General features: G+C 48.3%; 1 non-coding gene across 1 annotated transcript; it reads left to right on the top strand.

Moving 5' to 3' along the window:
• The first annotated feature begins 3081 nt into the window (after positions 1–3081).
• On the top strand, positions 3082–3188 carry LOC128062674 (U6 spliceosomal RNA). Its single transcript, XR_008200828.1, has one exon. It is a non-coding gene; the product is annotated as a U6 spliceosomal RNA (small nuclear RNA).
• The last annotated feature ends 20412 nt before the right edge of the window (positions 3189–23600 follow it).

Genomic DNA, 23600 nt, shown 5'->3' with positions numbered 1-23600 from the left:
AGGCAGTTTCACTTGTATCTGTGATAGATACTGGGATTATGGTCATTCATTCATTCAGTAAATAATTATTGAACACCAGGCACGTTGCAAAACATCCTGGTAGAATACAGAAGTGGAACAGACAATATCCCCCCTATGGAATTCTCTAGGCAAGAATACTTCTCCAGGGGATCTTCCTGACCCAGGGATCAAACCCAGGTCTCCTGCATTGCAGGCAGATTCTTTACAAGCTGAGCCCCCAAGGAAGACCCAAGTCTTAGTTGGGGAAATGGAAAAGAAACAAACACATAATTTTAGGTGGTGGCCCACAGGTCAGGTTCTATAGGGAGTCGACTCTGAGACAGAGATTTGCAGGCGTTTTGGAGGGAGCACTCCCAGGTGGGACACACGCGAGGGGTACGGGATGGGCAGGGGGAGAGTTGATTGGTGATGCACTTGGAGAAGTCTCACCCCATCCTGCAGGGCTAGCTCCGGAGCATGAGACAGTCAGCGGAGTAGGCTCAGCTGAGACCAGAGGATTGGGCATCTGTACCCACATAGGACCAGCCACTGAATATAGGCTTCTCCAGGGAGTGGGCATAAAACGTGGGTGAAGCTGCTTCTTCGGGCAAGGGTCAGAGTCTGGAAAGCACTCAGTGTGAGAGCCGTTGGCAGCTGACTAGAGACTAAACCAACGAGTGCCTCCCAGTCCTGACTGGGGAGCTGGCAGCACACCCCAGCACCCACTACAGGAGGCGCCCCAAAGTGCCGGAGAGCAGGAGCGAGGCAAGGGTGAGGGAAGCCTCCCTGAGGGGTCATTTGGGCAACGACTCAATCGGTGTGAGGAAGTGAGCCATCCGAAGTCAAGGGCACCCGTGGTTGTAAGCAGGGCCCGCAGGGAATGCAAAGCAGAGAACAAGCTTGGAATGTTCGAGGAGCAACAATAAGTCCAGTGTGTCTGGAGCCAAGAGAGTGAGAGGGAGAAGGGCTCAGTGAGCGAGGCGCCAGGAAACCGGATGGTAGACCCCAGTAAGGGGTCTGGATTTTACTCAAAATCCGGCAGGAAACACTAGAGCCCTGTGAACAGGGGAAATCATGATCCAGCCACATTTTCACACATGTTACTTCACTGCAGAGAGAATGAACATGCAGACACAGGAGTGGGGGCAGGAAGACCTTGACAAGGCAGTAATCCAGGTAAGAGAGGATGCCAGCTGTGAGCAAGCTTTCAGGGGCAGGGGCAGGGGCCCTGGCGTGGAAATGACGGGTCTCTAGATGGATTTTGTTGGTGGAAGCAGGCATTTGAGAAGAGAGAGCCTGAGAACGATTTTAGGTTTGAGGCCTGAACAGGCGAGGAGGAGCAGGTGTAGACAAGGGCAGGGCATTAAGAATTCCATTTGGACCTTTTATATTTGAGGGGTTCATCTCATATCCACACAGAGAAGCTGGTATGAGGATGTGTTTACCTGGAGCTTGGAGAACTTCGTGAGATTTTATTTGAAAATAAATTTAGTATTAATAAAATCACAGAGGACGAGATGGTTGGATGGCATCACTGACTCAATGGACATGAGTTTGCACAAACTCTGGGAGATAGTGAAGGACAGAGAAGCCTGGCATGCTGCAGCCCGTGGGGTTGCAAAGAGTTAGGAAGAACTGAGGGACTGAACAAAAATCACACACACACAAACAGAGAAAACCGCTACATCACGCTGACCAGTCTCCAGTTAAATGTTTACATGTTGTAGAAATTCAGCCAGAGATTCTATAGGAAAATAGTAACGGTTCTCTTGGACCACTGGAAAGAGGGGTTGGTGGATAAACAACAAAGTCCTTCCGTCCAGCACAGGGGACTATATATTAAGTAACTTGTGATAAACCGTAATGGAAAAGAATATGCGTATGTATAACTGAATCACTTTTCTGTGCAGCAGAAATTAACACAATGCTGTAAATCAGCTATCCTTCAATAAAACTTCAGAAAAAGAAAGAGGGGCTGGCCAGCTACTTCCAAGAAGTATTTCCATGAGGCAAGTGTGGGCTTTTTGTCAAAACTGAAGTCTAGTTGACTTATAATATTATACTAACTTTAAGTGCACAACATAGTGGTCCAATATTTTTATGGATTATACGCCATTTAAAGTTATAAAATTTCAGCTATATTCCTCATGTTGTACAATACATCCTTGTAGCTGGTTTTATACCTAATATCCTGTACCTCTTAAGCATCTGCCCTATATTGGTGCTCCCTGCTTCTCTCTCCACACTCGCAGACACTAGTTAGTTCTCTACATCTGTGAGTCTGTTTCTGTTACATTCATTCATTTTTTCATTTGTTAGATTTCACGTGGAAGTAATAATGCACAATATTGTCTTTCTCTGTCTGACTTATTTCACTTAGCATAATGCCCTGCAAGTCCATCCATTTTGCTACAAATGGCAAAACTTCATTTTTTATAGCTGGATAATATTCCATTTTATATCTACACCACATCTTCTTTATCAGTTCACCGGCTGACAGACACTTAGGTTGCTGCCATATCTTAGCTATTGTACATAATGCTGCTCTGAACATTGGGGTGCGTGTGTTCTTTTCAAATGAACACTGTGCTTCCTTTGGGCAGGAGGATCCCCTGGATATTCCACCCAGCAGTGGAATTGCTAGATGATGTTGCTTGCTCTATTTTTTTTTTTTTAAACCTCCATACTGTTTTCCACAATGGCTGCACCAATTTACATTCCCACCAACAGTGTCCTAGGGTTTTCTTTTTTCCACATCCTCAAACCGACATTTGTTATTTGTGTTCTTTTTGATGATGACCATTCTGATGGGTGTGAGGTGAAATCTCACTGTGGTTTTGATGTGCGTTTCTCTGATGATTAGTGATGTGCCTTTTCATTTGCTTGCTGGCCACGTGCATGTTTTCTTTGGAATAATGTCTATTCAGGTCCTCTTCTCATTTTTAAATTGGGTTGTTTGTTTGTTTGTTTAATTGAGGCAGTTGACTTTGTCAGCAAGCCAAGAGTGGATTTCCCTGATAGAGGTGAATTCATGTGATCAACTGGATCAGGCTCCCAAGAGACTGACAAAACAGAAAGCCTGTGCTCACTTCAGTGGCGCATATACTAAAATTGGAACAATACAGAGAAGATTAACATGGCCCCGGTGCAAGGATGACACACAAATTTGTGAAGCATTCCATATTTTTAGCCTATTAAACAGAGTAAAGTAAGTCAGAGAGAGAAAAACAAATACCGTATACTAACACATATATATGGAGAAGGCAATGGCACCCCACTCCAGTCCTCTTGCCTGGAAAATCCCATGGATGGAGGAGCCTGGTGGGCTGCAGTCCATGGGGTCACTGAGAGTCGGACACAACTGAGCGACTTCCCTTTTACTTTTCACTTTCATGCATTGGAGAAGGAAATGGCAACCCACTCCAGTGTTCTTGCCTGGAGAATCCCAGGGACGGGGGAGCCTGGTGGGCTGCCGTCTATGGGGTCGCACAGAGTTGGACACAACTGAAGCGACTTAGCAGCAGCAGCAGCAGCAGCACATGTATATGGAATCTAGAAAGATGGTACCAATGGACCTATCTGCAGAGCAGCAACAGAGAGGCAGACACGGAGAACAGACTTGCGGACGCAGGGGTAAGGAGAGGGTAGGACGAACTGAGAGAGCATCATGGAAACATAAATATTACCGCATGTCAGACAGACAACCAGTGGGAGTTTACTGTATGACAAAGCAAGCTCAAATCCAGTGCTCCGCAACAACCTAGGAGGGTGGGTGGGGCGGGAGGTATGAAGGAGGTTAAAAGAGGGAGGGGACATGTGTATACCTATGGCTCTTCATGTTGATATATGGCAGAAACTAGCACCATATTGTAGAGCAATTATCCTTCAATTAAAAATAAATACATTTAAAAAATCAGGAAACCTATTTGTTTACCTTGAAAAATACATTCATCTTACAATCATGTAACCAGTCATATGCCTTCTTGCCCTTTAGATAGAAGTATGTGGGAAACCACAATCAAAGCAAGGGATTGCTCGGTGAATGGGAATCAGAGAAAAAGAATGAATTGAATGATATGAACGTGAAAGTTATTAAACTAATTCTGAGCTGAATAGTAATAGCTTTTGCTCAGTAATAGCTCAGTAAATAGCTTTTGCCCTGAGCCTCCTACAGTCTCATGCTCACAGCCCTTCCCACACCAGGGACTCCACGGATGCCCCGGGCACTAGAGGATGCATGTTGGGCGTAATGAGGATCCTAGCTCCCTGTTCCAGCTGTAGGTGAAGCCCTTTGTGTTTGGTTGGTGCCGGTACAATATGGGTTTTAACAATATGAACTATCATCTCTGCTGAGGGGTCCGGTCATGATGGCCTGAAGCCCCTCCCCATCACCTCCACAGAGCCTTCTAACGTGTGGGTACCCAGCCCCTTGTACCCCAGCCTTGTCTTGGCCAAATCAGAACTCAATCCTGATGTGCTCACGATCTCAGCCTCCTTTTTCTGCATGTCCAGGATGGTCTGTCTCGCCCCGACAGGCTATGCTCTCCCTGGGGATGCCCCTGCTGTCAATCCAGACTGCTCTGATCTCAAATCCATCCTGTTCATTTAAGGAGACGTTGAATATATCTCCTTTGATCTAGTGCTGGTTGGCTTTGTAATCCTTCTCTCAGAGGGAAATTACATTTCCCATTTCCAACTTCTTGGGGGATGCCTCACAGTCAAGCCCCATAGACTACCTACCCCGAGGAGTTTAATTTTCATAGAATCCAACAGAGCTAGAGCAGAAAGAACCCTTAATACTCATTGAGTTCAACTCTCTTGTTTTGTAGACAAGGTAGCTGAGGACCAAAGAAATAATGGCAGGTTGAATGATTGTTTATAATGAATATATTATTTATTACCAGCCCAAATCACAAAGAAGACATTAATAAATTGAGCCTTACCGGAGAACCGTCGCCCACTTTTTTATAGCCGTGTAAGTCTGATGACCTTCATGAACACACAGAGGCTGGCACCTCCACGGTGGGAGATGCCGGGGAGCTGTCCAAGCCCAGTGAGGCTTCACAGGCAATAAAGAGCCAGGAGTGGGAGTACCAACACCTAATGACAAAGGAAGGTAGTGGCAGGGGGCCCCTTCAGTAAATGTTCAGTGAAGACAGAGGAGCTTCCCCAGTGGCTCAGTGTGTAAAGAGTCTGCATGCCATGCAGGAGACGCTGGAGATGTGAGTTCGATTCCTGGGTCGGAAGGATCCCCCGGAGAAGGAAATGGGAACCCTCTCCAGTGTTCTTGCCTGAAAATCCCATGGACAGAGGAGCCTGGCTGGCCACAGTCCAAAGTGTTGCAGAGTCGGACACGACTGAGTGACGTGTGGAGAGCCTAAGGATCATCCGCTGTAACCCCTTTATTCAAGTGAGGAAATGAGTGATCTTGTAGGCGATCGTATTGCTTTAGTTTTCCAGCATCCATTCTCTCTTGACCGCTGCTAAGGCACTCTTGAAACTCACTTTCTCCAGCCTGACCTGTGAACCCTGGTCCCTCACTCCCATCACTGAGACCAAAGCTCTAGACCCCTCCTCCTCCTTCTACTCCAGCCAGCAGTGAACCCAAGAGGGCAGCTGTCCTCCTCCTCTTCTGGGACTCAGCCCACTGGAGCCCCCTCGCCCTGATTGGAGTGTTCCCAGCACAGCACAGTTCCTGGGCGCCTGCTTCCTGCCCCCGCCCCCCGAAGGGGCCAGGGTGACTGCCTGGCTCCTCAGGCTTCCCATCTTGTCGGTGTCGACTGAAAAAAACGTTGAGAAGGCTTCCCAGGTGGCGCAAGTGGTAAAGAATCTGCCTGCTAATGCGGGAGATGTAAGAGACGTGGGTCAGGAAGATTCCCTGGAGAAAAGAATGGCTACCCACTCCAGTGTTCTTGCCTGGAGAATCCCATGGACAGAGGAGCCTGGCGGGCTACAGTTCAAGGGGTCACACAGAGTCAGACATGACTGAAGCGACTTAGCACGCATGCAAAAGTTGAGAATTATATTTTATTTGGTGGACTTGATGGGCCTCAAGCCCAGGAACCAGCCTCTCAGGTAGTGCTGAGGGATTGCTCCAAAAGGAGTAAGGGAGGAGCCAGGTTTTAGAGGAGTTTTTGCAACAAAAACCAGGTAGTCAGAGCATCAAACCGATCATTGTTAAGTATAGAAAGCCAGACTTCTCAAGGTAATGAACTTAGTGCTTTTCTACATACGGAGAAGGCGAGAGTCTGGCCTCACTGAAATTTTTCCTTTGGTATGCACCTTAACTACCTAGTTCAGCTCAAATGCACAGTCGTGTCCAGCTCTTTGTGACCCCGTGGGCTGTAGCACGCCAGGCCTCCCTGTCCATCACCAGCTCTTTAGGGCCAATATTGTGATTTTTTCCATCCTGAACCTTCCCAGCTTGCATTTTTTGTTGGGGGCAGCGTGGGGCGGCTATAGCAGCTGATGGCCTGATGGCCACAGAATTCTTTGTTTACTCATATGAACATTTTCCATCTACATCGGTGTTCTCTCCACAGCCTCTCATTCAGTTCCCATGTTGCTCACCCAAAACCCTCCAACTGATATACTCCCCAGCCCCTCACCCAGGGGCAGAGTCGAACTCAAGTTTTTCCTGAATCTCAGACAGGGCACTGTTACTGGCTGAACCAAGTCCTCCTGAGTCCATGTATCGAAATCCTAATCCCCAGAATCTCAGAATGTGACTGTGTGGGGACAAGGTCTTTTCAGAGGTAGTGAAGGTTAAATGAGGTCATATGGGTGGCCCCTAATCCGTGTTACTGGTCTGTTTATAAGAGGTGGTGTGAACAAAGACTGTCACCTGCCCTATTGATAAGCAAAGTACGGTGCAGCCATCAAGCCATCAGCCACAGCAGCCACAGGCCGGTACACTCAAGAGAGGACGGAATCCAGAAAAGTGAGACTGGACCAATAAGGTGACTATCAAAGGAACGATTTCAATGAGCCCAGATTCTTGTGTCTTCCCATACATAGTGAAGTGAAGAACGGGTTAGTCGCTCAGCTGTGTCTGACTCTTTGCCACTCAGCGGACTATAACCTGCCAGGCTGCTCTGTCCATGGAATTCTCCAGGCATGGATAGCCATTCCCTTCTCCAGGGGATCTCCTGAGCCAAAGATCGAACCCTGGTTTCCTGCACTTCAGTCTGGTTCTTTACTGGCTGAGCCACCGAGGAAGCCCTGTCGTACATAGACAAGTGCTATATTCATTAACTTATCTGTTTTTCTGTAATTAACGGTGATCTTTAGATGTTCCAACTACCTGATTTTTGTTGCCCTAACTCCTATGTATCTTGGCTCTTCCCTTACCTCTTCAGGTGCGTCCCTCAAAGCTACTGAAAAGGCTGGCTACCAGATTTAGGTTCTTAGCTAGTCCACCAAATAAAGCATTATTCTCAAGTTTTAGGTTGAGCTTTTTTTTTTTTTTTTTTTTTCAGTTGACAGTGGAGATTAGGACGTAGTCACAACAAGAAGGCAGACCACGTGAGGGCATCGTAAGAAGGCACCACCCCTGAGCCAAGGAGAGAGGCCTCAGGAGAACCCAGCCCTGCCAACACTGTGATCGTAAACCAGACCCTGAGGTTAGAGTTACTAGGTCTGTAGTGCTTGACAAGGCAGCCCTGGCAGACCAAGGGATGACTTGCCACCACCCTGGGGCCACTCTCTTTGCCCATCATGCCAGCTCCATCACACCCGCTAGTCCTGAAGAAGCTCAGATTAGCAGGCTGTTCTTGGAATGAAATTTCCTGGACTGGCTTCAAAAAAACACTCTCCCTGGTGATACAGACACTGAGAGCTAACAACAACAAAGAAAACCACCCTGGCCTCCAACTGGGTCTTTTTCTGCCTTCAACTCTTTAGTAATGGACAGTACCTAAGCAAGCAGGAGAGATGGCTGCTTGGAGAAAACTGTATCATTTCCTAATAAATAAATGAGAATTTAGAGCCCAAGCTGACAAGGAAATTTATCATTTTCTTCCAACGTCTGCATGGAGGAAGGGAAGCAAGCAGATTCTGATCTTGAATTAGAAGAGGGAGGGGGACGATCTCTAGGAAACACTCCCTTTCTCCCTTCCACACTCCGTTCCTTGTGCCCACTCTAAGCAAAGCATCACCAGTCCCCTACTGCAGGCAGATACTTGCCGAAGTCTTTCTTCAAAGAGAAGAGCTCTGCTGTTCCCTCTGGAGGGTTAGGGAGGAGTGCAGAGGGCTGAGCTGATGGAGGCTGAAGGGCTGAATATTAATATTGGCTGTCATCTCCCGCTCTTCACATAATGGGAGAAACTTTGCAGGGCCAGGCTGGGGCTGCCTCCCACAGCAATGCAATCTCCTGGAACACAGAGTAGGCGGTGACAAGTGGTTTAGCTTCCATTACCCCAAGGCCTTAAATCATTATCTATCCATAGGCATCAGAGGAACCATACCACTGACTCATTAGGAGCTGCTTTCCTGGAAAATGCAAATACACACGACTGGCAGGCCCTGTGCTCTGAGCCGATCTGGGTCCCCCTCCTTAGGACAAGTATGTTGGGATCGTAACACTCCAGACATCAGAATGCACCTTATTTGGATATCAGGTCTTTACACAGGTAATCAAGTTAGAATGAGGTCCTTAGCATAGACCCTAATCCAACATGACTTGTGTCCATATGAAAAGGAGACATTGGGACATAGAGACACACATAGGGAGGTGGGGATGACGGCAGAGATGGGAGTGAGGCTTCCACAGATAGGGAACGCTGAAGATTCCCAGCAAACACCAGAAGCTAGGCAGTGGCCTAGAAGATTCTCCATCACAGGACAGAGAAGGAACCAATTCTGCCAAGGTCTTGCTCTCAGACTTCCAGCCTCCACAAGTGGGAGACAAGACATTTCTATTAAGCCTCCCAGTTTGCGGTGCTTGCTAGGGCAGCCCTAGCAAACTGATACCAGCATGAAAACCCCAGCCCGTTGAGGGCAGAAAGAGTGGTCCCATCTCATCATGGAAGAGTCATCAACCAACGAATGGAGAAGAGGGAGGCCGAGTCCTTTCTTCCATCACGGGTTTGCTGCAACCCGTCAGGCTCCTCTGTCCATGGAATTCTCCAGGCAAGAATACTAGAGTTGTTTGCCATTCCCTTCTCCAGGGGATCTTCCCAACCCAGGGATCGAACCTGGGTCTCCTGCATTGCAGGCAGATTCTCTACTGTCTAAGCCACCAAGGAAGCCCTTGTTTGGTCATATTACCTCAACAGGGTGGGGTTAAGAATAACTTAACAAAAAAATTTATTTTCCAAAGGGGGGGTTTCCTCTTTTGAAAAAAGCCTTTCAGCCCCAGCTCACAGGAGCAGCCTCTCTGGCTGAAATGGGATTCTAGGTGGTGGCATAAAGTAAGGAGGCTGCTTCCTAAGGTGGCCATGACCTTCCTGGAAGGATTATCTGATTTAGAGAATAAATGTAACAAGTGTGTGTGCACTCACTCAGTCGTGTCTGACACTTTGCAATCCCTTGCCCTGTAGCCCACCAGGCTCCTCCGTCCGTGGGATTCTCCAGGCAAGAATACTGGAGTGGGTTTCCATTTCCTTCTCCAGGGGATTTCCCCCACCCAGAGACTAAACCCCCGTCTCTTGCCTCTCCTGCACTGGCAGGCGGTTTCTTTACTATGAGCCACCTGGGAAGCCCAAACATACAAGATACTCCATTAAACATGAATTTCAGACCAGTGAAGAATAATTTTTTTTATTGTAAGTACATCTCAAATATTTGGGATAAAATATCTTTCCTGGCAGCCCTACCACAGTCCCCCTGGTTCAGTCTCTCTGTCTGTTCTCCCTGCATCCCTAGTGGGGGAGGGTGGTCCTTCAGAACATCAGGGCATCAAGGTGAAGGAGGTGAGAGGAAGTGTCAGCAGGAAGCAAGTTGGTGTGTCTTCTGGGTGCTCTGTAACAGAGCGATGTTCTCTGCCTCCTTTTGGGGGAAGGGGAATGAGGTCAAGGCTACACAGTGTGAGGATTCACCAGCAAGCCTAGTGAAAACAGCCTTCATGCTTTGACGTGAGATGGGGCTCCAGCCTGGGGCTGAGCAGAGGGTCAGGAGAGAAAAAAGAAAACAAGACCAGAAGGAAGAAGTTCTGGGCATCCATCCACTGACTCTGTGGGGTCCCAAGCTCACCTTATGAGCCACAGACTCCAGGCTCACAAGTTTGCATGATTACATAGTATTTTTAAGTGTGTGACCTCCCTGGGGAGCTCTGCATCTATGCATTTGGGGTGCCAAAACGTGGTTTTGTTTGCTCCTGAGCATGAATCTGGCAGCCCCCCCGGGTGGACTCTGCCTTGCGCTCTGTCTGGTCCATGTGGTGATGGTCAGTGAACATCCGTCAGGTCACAAAGAGAGAACTCAGCTGCTCAGATCACTGCAAGAGAGAACTCAGCCTCTCTGCTCTTGGAAATAAAAAGCTAGGAGGTCAACCTCATGGTCTCCCTTATCCTGGGGACATTGGAATCAACAGCCTGCTGAGTGCCGAGAGCCTGGCTTGCAGAGAATGCAAGCACCCTATAGGGATGCAGGCTGCAGGTGTGAGCAAGGCCTGGTGTGGGGAGTGGGCCTTTTTCATGGGTAAATGAGGTTTGCGTGGACGTCAGTATTAGTGTGGCTGGAGGAGAATCTTATTTGGAAGCCCAAATGTCCAAGACTTTTCTCATAGGCCGGAGAGAGCAAACTGGTGGGCCTCCAGCAGCCAGCCAAACCCGGAGAGATTTAAAATCTGAACACACTGCACCTAGGTGATCATTTCTCTTGTGATTTTTTAACAAGTTAAATTTGGAGCAATTGATCTGGTGCCCATTGCCCATGACCAAGAATGTCAACCTACTTCAGAAAAATGTACACACTGGGAGCAAAAATTAGGAAGGAAGGAGGGAGGGGAAAGACAGGAAAGAAGGAAGAAAAGAAGCAAGGAAAAGAGAATTGAATGGAAATTTAATCTGATCAATAACCAAATCTGGTTTTTTCCATGAAGTGCCCTGATTGGACAAGGAACTCAGTACAAGCCTTTTCAACTGGCTAGTTTCTTTTCAAAGGACAAGTGTGCCCTTGATGAGTTGCCCTTTAAAACTTAGGGAAGAGGCTGGCTGAGGAAGGGGATAGGACAACTGAGCTGGTAAAATGCGATGACTTCCCTTCTGAGGCTCACAGGCCTCCTTGAACCCATTATTGACCTGTTGACAAATCCCAGTGTCATGGAAACACCTTTAATTACCAAATCCACATTGACTACGAGTGGACGGACTCCTCAGGTATTTGTGGCCCACTTACTAGGAGTGAGCAGGCTCTCTGCTAGGCCTCACAGAGGCAAGTGCTGTAGAGACCTTCCCAGCCCCAGGGGCAGGCTGCAACCTGAGAGGTGCGTGTCTCATAAGAAGGCATGCTAGCTGCGGACATGCTCTACAGGCATATGAAAGGCATCTGATGCGGCCTGGGGACAGGGCAGGGAGGCTGTGACAGCCCAGAGGACCCACATCTCTTCACCGCTGTGGCACTTACAGTATAGACGTCAGCACCACAGGGATCCTGAGCTTTCCAGCTAAGAAAGCGCTGGTTATGCCAGTGGTAAGGGACCAGCTGGGTTTCTCAGATGGCGCAGATGGTAAAGAATCTGTAATGCAGGAGACCCGGGTTCGATCCTTGGGTCAGGAAGATTCCCCTGGAGAAGGAAATGGCAACACACTCCAGTATTCTTGCCTGGAGATTTCTAGCACAGAGGAATCTGGCAGGCTATAGCCCATGGGTCACAAAGTCGGACACGACTGAGCGGCTAACACTTTCGCACTTCAAGGGGCCAATAGTATTTAATGGGCATGAGGTTCCTCTTCACGTGTGCGTGTTATTACACCACAACCCCTGTGTCCTCCATGTGCTTGACCCTGCTAACAATACATAATGCACGAGGTTCCTGACTTCCCCTCACTTCCCATTCCCTTGACCACTGTCATCGGTGACTGAGGGGGGACGGTTTGGGCCTTTTGTTTTCATAAAATCCTGTAGCATGTCTCCTGAAATTTCATACATTCACTCATTCGGCCATCATCCACCTGAAACGTCCGTGATCCCCAACACAGTGTCAGTCCGAGGGGCGTGAGGACAGGAGAGGTGGGTGTGGGCCCGCTCCCAGAGTTGATAGTAGTTCTCAAACTCTGCTGGGCACACAGTTCCCTAAGTAAGGAACTTACTTAAAAATGCACATATTCTTATTTAAAGTTGTCAAGACATGGAAACTCTGTCGACAGATGAGTGGATAAAGATGTACATATGTACAATCCATCACTCAGTCATAAAAGAACAAACTTTTGCCATTTGTAGCAACATGGATGGAATTGCAAGCCATTATGCTGAGTGAAATTAGTCAGACAGAGAAAGATAAATACTGTATGACATCACTTTGATGTGGAATCTAAAAAATACAACAAACCAGTGAATATTACAAAAAAGAAGGACACTCACGGAGAGAAAGGACGAACCAGTGGCTACTACAGTGGGGGGAGGGGCAATACAGGGGTGCGGGAATGGAAGGCACAAACATTGGGTGTAAGATAAACTCCGTGATGTATTCTATAGTATGACATGGGAAATATAGCCAATATTTTGGAATAACTGCAAATGGGACGTGACCTTCAAAGTTGTAGGAAAACAAAAAGCTTAAAACAGATTAAAACATGCACTGCCAAGCCGCCTCAGTTGTGTCTGACTCTGTGCAATCCCATAGACGGCAGCCCACCAGGCTCTGCCATCCCTGGGATTCTCCAGGCAAGAACACTGGAGTGGGTCGCCATTTCCTTCTCCAATGCATGAAAGTGAAAAGTGAAAGTGAAGTTGCTCAGTCGTGTCCGACTCTTAGCGACCCCATGGACTGCAGCCCACCAGGCTCCCCTATCCATGGGATTTTCCAGGCATGCTCAGCCTAATCTTAAGGGAAATTTGAAAAAATATACTAAACCAGGAGACAGACCATTGCACAGTGTGAGGGTGATGAGCCCCTGCCGTCTGGCAAGGGTTGTGTGAAGATCCAGCACTCGAGTCCCAAGAGCTCAGATCTGCAGGAATGTGGGGATGGGTAACGGGCTTCCAATGACAGACACATCGTCCCAGCAGGAATGCCCAGAAAGGGAAAGGAGCGTGAGAAAGACGGCTACTCACGTGAAAACTCCTCAGTGCTTTTGCCTGATTATTATTCCATTTTGTCTAATTGCATTTTAAAATGCTCAGTGGGGGAAAAAAAAATGCCAAGTCTTTTAATAAATTAAAAGCAAGTCTGCTTTTTAACCTGCGGCAGGTTTTTAAAAAATCCTGCTGAGGGCACCCTGCTCAGAGAGACGTGGGTTTTGCAGATGAAGGTAATTGGTGCACACCTTCACCTCTGGAGCTGGGAGGGGGAATGCAGGCCCTTGGTTGCTGGAGTAACCTCTCCCTGATCGAGAGGCCACTGTACCTTACAAAGGATGCTGAAAGAGTCAGACACTATTTCCTCTGGCAGCCAATCAGGAGGCAGAGTGTTTTCAGGAACCAAAAGCTTGTGCGACTGCAGGATGCAGCTCTTCTAGGCTCTGAGACTGAAAGACTGTGTCTGACGATTCCTCCAATGAGCATGATCAGAGACACTTGGATGCCCAGCGAAGCGGGATTTGGGACAGAAGAGCTGGGCAGTTGTTCCAGTTACCAATCTACGAAATGCGTTAAAAGATCACAGGAATCAATCAGAAACACTGAGCCAGTTAGCTTCAGCTTCCATGCGTGACTTGATATAATTGTCAAAATGCAAACCTCAGTCAAAGTACACCTCATCCTGAGGGAGACGGAAAATACATTCCTATATATATTTATGTGTGTGCATACTAGGTCCCTTCAGTCGTGTCCGAGTCCTTGTGACCCTAGGCTCCTCTGTCCATGGGATTCTCCAGGCAAGAATACTGAAATGGGTTGCCATGCCCTCCTGCAGGGGATCTTCCCAACCCAGGGATCGAACCCGCAGTTCTTACCTTTCCTGCACTGGCAAGTGGGTTCTTTACCACTAACACCACCTAGGAAGCCCTATATATATGTTGATATATATAACTGACTCACTTCACTGTACATCTGAAACTAGCACAACATTATAAATCAACTAGATTTCAACAAAAGTTTTAAAATGCATTCCTGAAGGCACAGAGAGTTTTGATAGCTTCAGAGCCTGGGGTCTGGAGCCAACCTGTCTGAGTTCAAATCCAGAGTCTACTGCTATGTGTGTGAGACCCTAGGCAATTTGTCTGTGTTCCTGTTCCTCATCTATAAAGTAAGGGTTGCAGTAGTGTCAGTTTTGAGGGCACACCTGAAGCATTTAGAATCCAGCCTGGCATGTAGCAGTCACTATATGAGGACTGTGAGTCGTTCAGTCGTGTTAGACTCTTTGCAACTCCATGGACTGTAGCCTGCCAGCCTCCTCTATCCATGGAGTTTTCTAGGCAAAAATACTGGAGTGGATTGCCATTGCTTTCTCCAGGGGATCTTTCTGACCCAGGGATTGAACCCAGGTCTCCTGCATGGCAGGTAGATTCTTTATTGTCTGAGTCACCAAGGTCAACTATTTCTTATTTTTATAACTAGCTCAATCAAGTTGCCTGGTGCTATTTGAGTCTGCACCTCTTAATCTGAGACCAGCCAGCTGAATGCTTCCTCAAGGCCAAGGCTCCCGTAGCTGAAACCCTAAAAGTAAGTCCTGCAAGAGGGATCTTTCCTATGTACAAGCAATTAATTTTACTTCCTTAAAAATGTAACCCCCATGGCATGTTTTTAAAGAAACCATCTGATTTAGAAACTAGGAAAGAAATCTGATCAAAATCAAGCATTACTGAAAAGTTTTGCCCATATGAAATTCCCATTCTACCACCACCCTTTACAAAAAAAAAAACAAAAATCAACTTTTGAAAATGTTGAATGAGTTATGGTAACCATATCTCTGTATGTGTTACTTCTACCCTAAGTGGATAAGTTGTTGCTTAGTTGCTAAGTCGAGTTCAACTCTTTTGTGACCCCATGGATTCTAGCCCGCCAGGCTCCTCTGTCCCTGTGATTTCCAGGCAAGAATACTGGAATGGGTTGCCACTTCTTTCTCCAGGGATCTTCCCGACCCAGGGATAAACCCACATCTCCTGCACTGCCAGGCAGATTCTTTACTGCTGAGACACCTGGGAAACCCAAGTGGAAAAGCAGCTAAACTCTTTTTAGTTAGGAGCGCTGGAGAAACTGGGAAAGGAAGACCATTTCAAATAAGCCAAAATGTAATGCTGTGTTTGGTATTAAATAAATCCCTTACTTAGAACGTGGAGGCATATGATGGGTTTTACTAATAGAAAATCGGAATTTCTCCCTTCTAAATGAATCTGGAACAACATGTAAGGAAACATTTTGGGATGTGCCAAAGTATTAACTTGTTCTGCTCTCCTCTTCAGCTTGATTCTGGGGCCTCCCCCAGACCTCCTCAGCCCCCCCACCCCCACCCCCCCAGCACCACAAGAGGCAAGGCTGAGGGCAGAGCCAGAACAGGGTATATGGAAGAGTCCAGCCCCAGCAGGGAGCTATGTTAACCAGGACTGCAGCTCAGCATCAGGCAAGAAACTCAGCCTTAGACAAGGTGGGATTGAAAACAGTCTAGGCCTCGTTTAAATTCACCCCCGAGATATTTACATTTCTTTTAAATCTCATTATCATACATTTAGTTAAAATCTATTGTCTTCTGTATACTTGAAGGTAACTGACCAGCCATTATACTGCTAGCAACTAGTTAATTCTTCTACTTTATTTCAATTTTGTTTTATTTTTATAATTTTTCAACATCTCAGTCTTTTAAAAAAAATATGTACTTTTAAAATTTGTTTGGCTGTACTGGGTCTTAGTTGGAGTGTGCAGAATCTTAAATCTTAGTTGCAGCACGTGGGATCTACTTTCCTGACCAGGAATCGAACCCTGGCCTCCTGCTCTGGAAGCACAGAGTCTTAGACACTGAACCACCAGGGAAGTCTTGGTTTTGTTTTTAAATGTAGGTTAACTCAACATTTTTTCCGCTCTAATGGCGATACATGGCTATTTTCAAGAATGTACAAAATACAGAATTGTATATGTAAGACCAGAAAAATCACCTACAGTCTCACCCCCAGGGGTGAAGACAGTTAATCATTGGTATATTTCCTTCCAGCCCTTTATTCCCTGCCAAGTGCACACGTGATTTCCTTTCCTGAACGTATTTGTTTATGTACAGAGCCGGGGTTGTGCTGCTTTCTGGCCTGACTCAGCCCCTTAACCTCGTGTCGTCACGTCTTCTCTTCTGCACTGTACCAGTGCGGAGGAAACAGGTTTCCCTCTGACCTCCCGAGGACTGATGAAGGGACTCGGAGGCATGCTAACCTAGACAGAGCGCCAGGAAGAGGTCCTCTGGGTAAAGCTGCAGGAGGGGCAGTCAAGGACCTGGAGGCGAGAGGACGGGAGGGGTGGGAGGAAGCCCCCGACACGGTGGAAGCTGCCCAGGAATCAAAGCCCTGCCTTCACTCTCCTCCTGCTGTGCCCACACTGGACAAACCCAGAGGGAGGGCAAGGGCAGGCCGCCTGGAGGGTGCAGAGTGATCCGGAGAGCAGAGGAGAGAATCAGCAGGAAAAAAAAGGAGAGAAGCCACAATTCGTATCATCATATATGCTTTAAGTACACTTTCAAAATAAGAATGCCTAGTATTCCTCTATAGGAAAGTATCATAAATTATTTATCACAGTCCCTGTGGATTCTTTCCAAATTTTTTGTTTTTACTATTATAACTAGAACCACAGTAACCATTCTTATACATACATTTCTGGCTGCATCTCTGAGTGTTTTCTCAGGATAAACTCCCAGGGGTGGAATTACTGAGTCAGGGGAATCTATATGTTTAAGGCTTTTTATATATATTGCCAAATAACCCTCCCAAAGGCTATTACACCAATTTAAATGCCCACATGCAATGCATATAGAGTCCTCATCAGGGGAGAACCTGCCAGTTAATCTAGCATGTGCCATCTAAATGCACCACTTCACCCTGGAGACCTGGCTCCAGCTGCCTGGTGGAAGGGGGCTCTAGGGGAAGAAGGCGCTCCCCTGAGCCTGCCCCGGGGATCATGTTTGCGAAAGGTTGCACCTCCCAGGCCAGGAAAACTGACCGGTTGTCAAGACAGGAGAAGGCTTCAGAGTCGGTTCACTCGAGGGTCAGCGGGGTGTCTGATAGCGGGAAAGGAGGTGATGGACACTGACTGGGAGTTTCGTTTCATTTGACCTCATTTCCCTCTGGCCGAATGTGTAGTGAACAAGGTGGACAGTCATACAAGGTGCCAGGTGGAGTTTTCTCCTTGGGGAATAGTTTCCCAGGCCAAGAGAAGGTCACAGCAGGGGCCGGGTGCAAATGAGAAGCCCAGTTAGGACATGAGGGAGAGAGAAGGAGGGGAGGGGAACCCAGAGCTGGAGCCATGAGCCCACCTCCATGCCTGTGATCATTGTCCCCATCTGAGGCCCTAACTTTACTGGATTGGGGCACAGAGATAGGGCAGGTCCCTCACTGAGGAAGTTCCATGGTGGATTCTATTTCCCGTCCCGCAAAGGAATCAACAAGCGCCTGGGGGGCCAGAGACTACCCCTTAATCATGCCTCAAGGAAAGGGGGATGGAGATAAAGCTCCCGCCATATAAACAGCAGGGTAATGGTATTGTAGGCTTCCCTGGCGGCTCCGTGGTAAAGAATCCACCGGCCAATGCAGGGGATGCAAGATACACAGGCTTGATCCCTGAACTGGCAAGATCCCCTGGAGGAGGAAATGGCTACCCACTCCAGTATCCTTGCCTGGGAAATCCCACAGACAGAGGAGCCTGGCAGGCTACAGTCCATGGGGTCGCTAAAGAGTCAGACACGACTGAGTGATTAAACAACAGTAACAGTAGCATCGTAAATGAGCCTGCCTGTAATTGCTCCTTGGCAGATAAATAACATGAATATTTGATCAGCAATTTATAAATTCAGTACAAAGAAACAATAGACCGAGTCCAAGAGGGCATAGACACATAGGTTTATGGTTTATTATTGATTGGGAAGAGGAGTCATATTAACAATAGCCAACTTTTAGCACACACTCTGCCCGTGGTGCTGAGAAATGTACAGACAGTCAGTAATTTCATCCTCCTGACACCCGGAGATGACTAAGGTAACCCATCCTGTCCCCGCCAGGTGGCCCTTGTCCTGAAGCTGCTCCCAACTGTCTCTGCCGCTCTGACCCCTCCTTGGGAGGCTCACCGGAAGGGCTGCAGTGACTAGCCAGACCCTGACTGACTGCCAGTCGGATGCCCGCTCATTCTCCATTCAACTAGCAAATACTCATGGGCCCAAACGTGTTCTGGAAACAGTGGGTACAGTCATGAACAAAACAGACAGAATCCCTGCTCTCGGGAAGCTATGCAGGGGAGGGAGAGAGAGAGGATGATTTTTCTTTTGGCCTCAGGCCCTCTGTACTTGGGGTTCCCTGACTGCAAGGCTTTTCTCCGGGCATCCGACTCAGCAGCTTACTTATGCACTCAGGTTTCCCGTCAGCGCTGCCTCCTCCAACCAGGCTTCCTTCCCTTCCCTGTCTGAAACAGAGCCCTTTCAACTTTCTCTCTTTCGCTGTACTTTATTTTTCTCCTCTCACCATCTGATATATATACACGTGTGTTTATGTGTAAACATTTGTTTGTTTCTTTGCTGTCTCTCCCACTGAAAGGTTGACATTCTGAGATCTTGGCAGGAGGGTGACTTTTACTCAGTGTTGGCCTCTTGGGTGCAGTGGAGCCCATTTCCTGGGTCCCGATTATCTCTTAACTGTACCACACTGGGTCAAGGTTCTTGGCTGCAAGCAACAGAAACTTTTGTTTGTTGGGTGAAAGATTGGGAACACTTCACTGGGAGATAGAGGGGCCGGGGAAATACGCGGAAAGCAAGGAACCAGAACCGGAGCTGAGGTCGCTAGGGAAGGAGGTGGTTAGGACACTGCAGGGAGGCATCGCTGCTCTGGATGTTTGGTGCTGCCACCTCTAGACTTTCAGGAAGTGCCTGAAACCGCACTTGTTTATTTCTGCCTCTCCTGACAGATTCAGGATCCCTGGTGATGGACCGAGCCGGAGTCAAGTGCTACCCTTGCTTCCCCTCCCCTGCCAGCTGTGTCTTTCGTAGTGGGCAGCAGTGCACTGAGACCCTCTAAGATAACACATGTGGAGAATTCCTGCAGATTGAAAGAGGCGCTGGCTGCAGGACTCTATAAATAGCTACAACATGTAACGGTGGAAGAGACCTCCTTCCCAAAATGGTGATGGGGATGCACTAACCTCCTTTGGTAACAAGTGACTTATCCACAGGCCCCAAATCCAGACTCTGGATGTCTCTCCTGCCAGGAGCTAGTCACAGTCAGGGTATATGATTTTAAACCTCACACAAGCTGATCTGGCAGTGTCCTAGGGGCTCAGCTGTGTCATGGGGGGGTCAGGGAGAGCATTCTGAGTGTGTGTGGCTTGACCGGTCCAGGGAGACATTCCCATGGCAGGCAGTGACATTCCTGCTCTCCCCAAACCAGGATATTCAGGCATCCTAGGGCAAGGTCCCACACTTGGGTTTTTTTTCTGACAGCTTCTCCTGAGTAAAGATCAATGAACCTCATCTATCTTCAAAAGGACAGAATTTTTCCTCCTGGGGAACATAAAAGGGACGGTGGAAGCTGACACATCCCTTTGTTTATTTTCCATGCACCTCTATCAGAGTCCCTGAAGAACAGAGCTTCCTGGTCACCCCAGGTTGGTCCCTAAAACCAGGCTCAGGAACAGTCTAGAAGTCACCAAGCCAGTGCTCACCCTTTGGAGTAAGACACACTGGATGCAATTGAAGGAGAGCCTCCTGATGTACAAACAGCCAACTCCTCCCTGCCTCCAGTGATCGAACGTGCCACAGTTTCTGGCTTTAGAGGAAAATCATATCACAAACACCCATAAGAGATCTCAGTTTGGGGTTCCTCTTGGCCTCTGGCATCCATCTCCTGGGTCTCAGACAGGAGGCCTTCTCCAGCACCAAACAAGGGGCCTCTGTCCTATTTTTAAAAGCTCTCCAGGAAATACCCTTGTGCCTACACTTCCTCACCACCCACTCACCTTCACCAGCTTCTGATCTGCCTTCCGCCCCACCTCTCTCTCCACCCGCTGGAGCCTCAGGAAGGACCCAGGGACCACCTCCTCAGCACCCCTGGCCCAGTCGTCATCCTTGACCAGTTCAGCATTTGTCAGGAAATCTCTTGGCTTCTGGGACAGGAAACTCAGGACTTTTTTTTTTTTCTTTTAATTTGGCCGCAAGGGGTGTTAGTTGTAGCGGGAGAGATCTTTTTTGCTTGTGGCATGTGAGATCTAGGTCACTGACCAGGGATTGAACCCTGGCTCCTGCACTGGGAGTGTAGAGTCTTAGCCACTGGGCCACAAGGGAAGTCTCTTTCCTATCTTCCTCATATGGCCATTTCCCCAGAGACCTGAGCTTCTGAGCTTGGCTGCCCACTCCCTGCCGTCCCTCACTAACCCCCTCGCGGAGCCTCACCGGGCACCCCCCCGCCCCCCGCCTTGATGGTCCTCACATCACAGCTCTCTTGTCAATTCCCGCCCTGGTGCCGTGCTCTAAGGACGTCTCATCCCAGGCGCCTTTCCTGGTTGTCTGAATATCCCAGGCTGGATCGGTCATTTGCTGCTCTGGCGCTGATCCTCCCTTCAAACAGCCTTCTCTGAATGGCACCACCAGCCTCCAGTAACCTCTCTCCGATCTCAGCATCATCTCTAGTTCACCCACTGGCCTCACCTCCTGAATCCAACCAGTTGCCAGAGTATCTCTTCGCAACGTCTTTTTCCAGTCCCATCAAGTGCTTATTTACTACTCTTTTCCAAACCTCCTCACTGAGCCGTCTCTACCCTGCCCTCTGCGCACCCCTCACAGTCTCCATAATACACTTCTACAAGGGTACTTTTTAAAAGTCCAAGCAGAAAGACAGAATCCTGTCACTCTTCTGTTCTGAGACCTTCAGTGGCTCCCGTTGCAATTGGCAGAAACTCCCAGCTCCTAAGCCTGACACTATATGCTTCAAAATTCAGTCTTTCCAGACCCACTTCTCATCTACCACTTCTCCTTTAGGACAAACTTTTGCAATGTAACTCAAATTCTCGCTCATCTCCAAATACCCTGTGTCCTCTTATCTCTGGGCTTCTGCTTAAGCTGAACATTTCTCATATAAAGACTTCCCTCTTCTCTGTGTTCATCAAAAATCCTACCTTCCTTCAAGGCTCGCCTCAAATGCCACTTCTTCCCAGAAGCCTTTCTGGGTTTCCCCAGCCAGGAGCTTTCCCTTCCCTGTGCTCCCTGGGTTTCCTGTGTTTCTCTCACCACACTCAGCACACACAACCTCATGTCACATCAGTTTGAGTATGTGCCTCACTGCCCACATTGTGCCCTTTGGGCAAAGATTTTATCCTTCAGAAGAGTAATTTGCTCACAGTTGATATTTGCTGAATTAAGTCATTGGGCTAGATAACCGTATACTTATTTACTTTTCACTGTTTGAAAATGTCCTAAGTAGATGAGCACAGAGTTGACATCAAAGGCAGGAATATAGAAGTATGTTCTGCTCACATCCATATCCTTGTCTGCAAATCAAAAAAGTAGATCAAAACCCAGTTCTTGAGTGACTGGGACCATTGCTGGCTAGACCTTAATTAATCTCATGGAAAATATTCAAGCGACTTAACAAGCCTGGGAAGGAGGAGGGGGCAGGTGAGAGGGAGCCAGGGCTGCTGCTGTCAAGAAATGCTTTCTTCCTGTAACCATATCCCCCGGGGCCAGGCCAGGAGCTCTGCTTAATCTCCCCCTCTGTGGTCACTCAGGATATGATTACTGGCATCAGATGCAAGCACATGTTTCTGTTCCATTAATCTGAGAGAAGCTGGAAAGGGAGCCACAAGGGCATTGCTGTGTTGGTTAGTTACCACCTCAAAGAGGAGCGTGAGAGAGGGGGAGGAAGGCACTGGCAGATGGGCTGGGAGGGAGGCCTGGCGGAAGCAGAGGGAGATGAGAAAACCATGCGGAGTACAAGTTCCTGTAGCCGGGAGCCCGATCCCTCTCAGCTGTTACACCATCGGGCCTGGAGGAGGGATGCACACGCCTACACACACACGCACCCCCGAAGGAACTGACAGGCGCCGAGTTTCTACACTTTAGGGGTCTTGCAGTTGGCCTGACACCCCTTGGTGAGCATCATTGCTTGGGGTGTGCGGTAACCCATGGGACCCAAATCTGTCTCAGTGGGCCCCGCAGCTCAGTAATAAAGATGTGAACAGCTGACATGCACTGTCACATGGCATCGGTGACTTCTGAAAGCCACACTTTGCAGCTCAGCATATTTTGTTCCAGGTACCAGAGATGCACAAACGCTCACTGCCTCGTCTCTGCCACACAGCATCTCAGCTCAGCTTGGTGGGTGGCCAGGTGATCTCTGCCTTGCCAACAGGTTTCTGCTGTAGAAATCTCAGGAAGAGTTTCCTCTGTCATCTGACGGGGAAAGTGGAGGACCAGAGGAGCTTGAAACACACACCTTACTCCTGCAGGGTCTGCTCTTAAAGGAACCCTTCCCCCTCTGTCTTTTTTTTTCTAATTTATTTATTTTAATTGGAGGCTAATTACTTTACAATATTGTATTGGTTCTGCTACACATTAACATGAATCCACCACGGGTGCACACATGTTCCCCATCCTGAACCCCCATCCCGATATTGTGGCTGGGAAGGGGCACAATGTTTTAGCCAAGTCAGGACTTAAGGGCAGTTGGAGAGATTACCCCTTATGGCGATAGAAGCCCTGATTCTGTCTGCTCCATCCTATTCTCTCTTCTCCTGTGTCTCATTACTACCTTCCTAGAACCTCAGCAGTGCAAACACACAATTTCTCAAAGCACAGGTCTTCAAATCGCAGATCACGCTTTCAGTTCTGTCTGATTACATAGTGATCAAATGGAATCGATGCATGAGGAAAGGTTGATAAAGGGAGAGGAAGAGGGGCTTCACGGAGCAAGCAAGGTTATGCTTGACCCCAAGCAAACAGGGCCGTTCAGCGTGTGGGCACACTGGCCTTCGCACTGCCTCTTCCTATCTGCTGGGCCTCCGCCCAGCCGCTGTGTGCATCTGTTGCCCGCTGCCCCTCCTGCCTTTCTGCCAGGCTCCGCAGAGTGGGCGGAGAGGATAAAGTGACTGTTAACGGCAGGGTCTTAACTCCTGGCCTGGCCCCTGAAAGTACAGGCTGCAAAGCAGTTTACACTGATCAAAACACCCCACTGCCGTCTTTGGGACCCTTTCACTTGCCCTGAGGGTTTGCCTCCAGGAGCTACGAGGAGCTAGCTTGAACTTCACTTCAGTTTGGAGACTGGTTGGGGTGTGGTGCCCACACTGGCAGGCCAGAGGTCACGAGCACATTAGGGGGCTGTTGCGAATTCCCT

The sequence above is a fragment of the Budorcas taxicolor genome, chromosome 17, assembly GCF_023091745.1.
Source record: "Budorcas taxicolor isolate Tak-1 chromosome 17, Takin1.1, whole genome shotgun sequence".
Classification (NCBI taxonomy): Eukaryota; Metazoa; Chordata; class Mammalia; order Artiodactyla; family Bovidae; genus Budorcas; species Budorcas taxicolor.
This window is presented reverse-complemented; position numbering and strand designations above follow the sequence as displayed.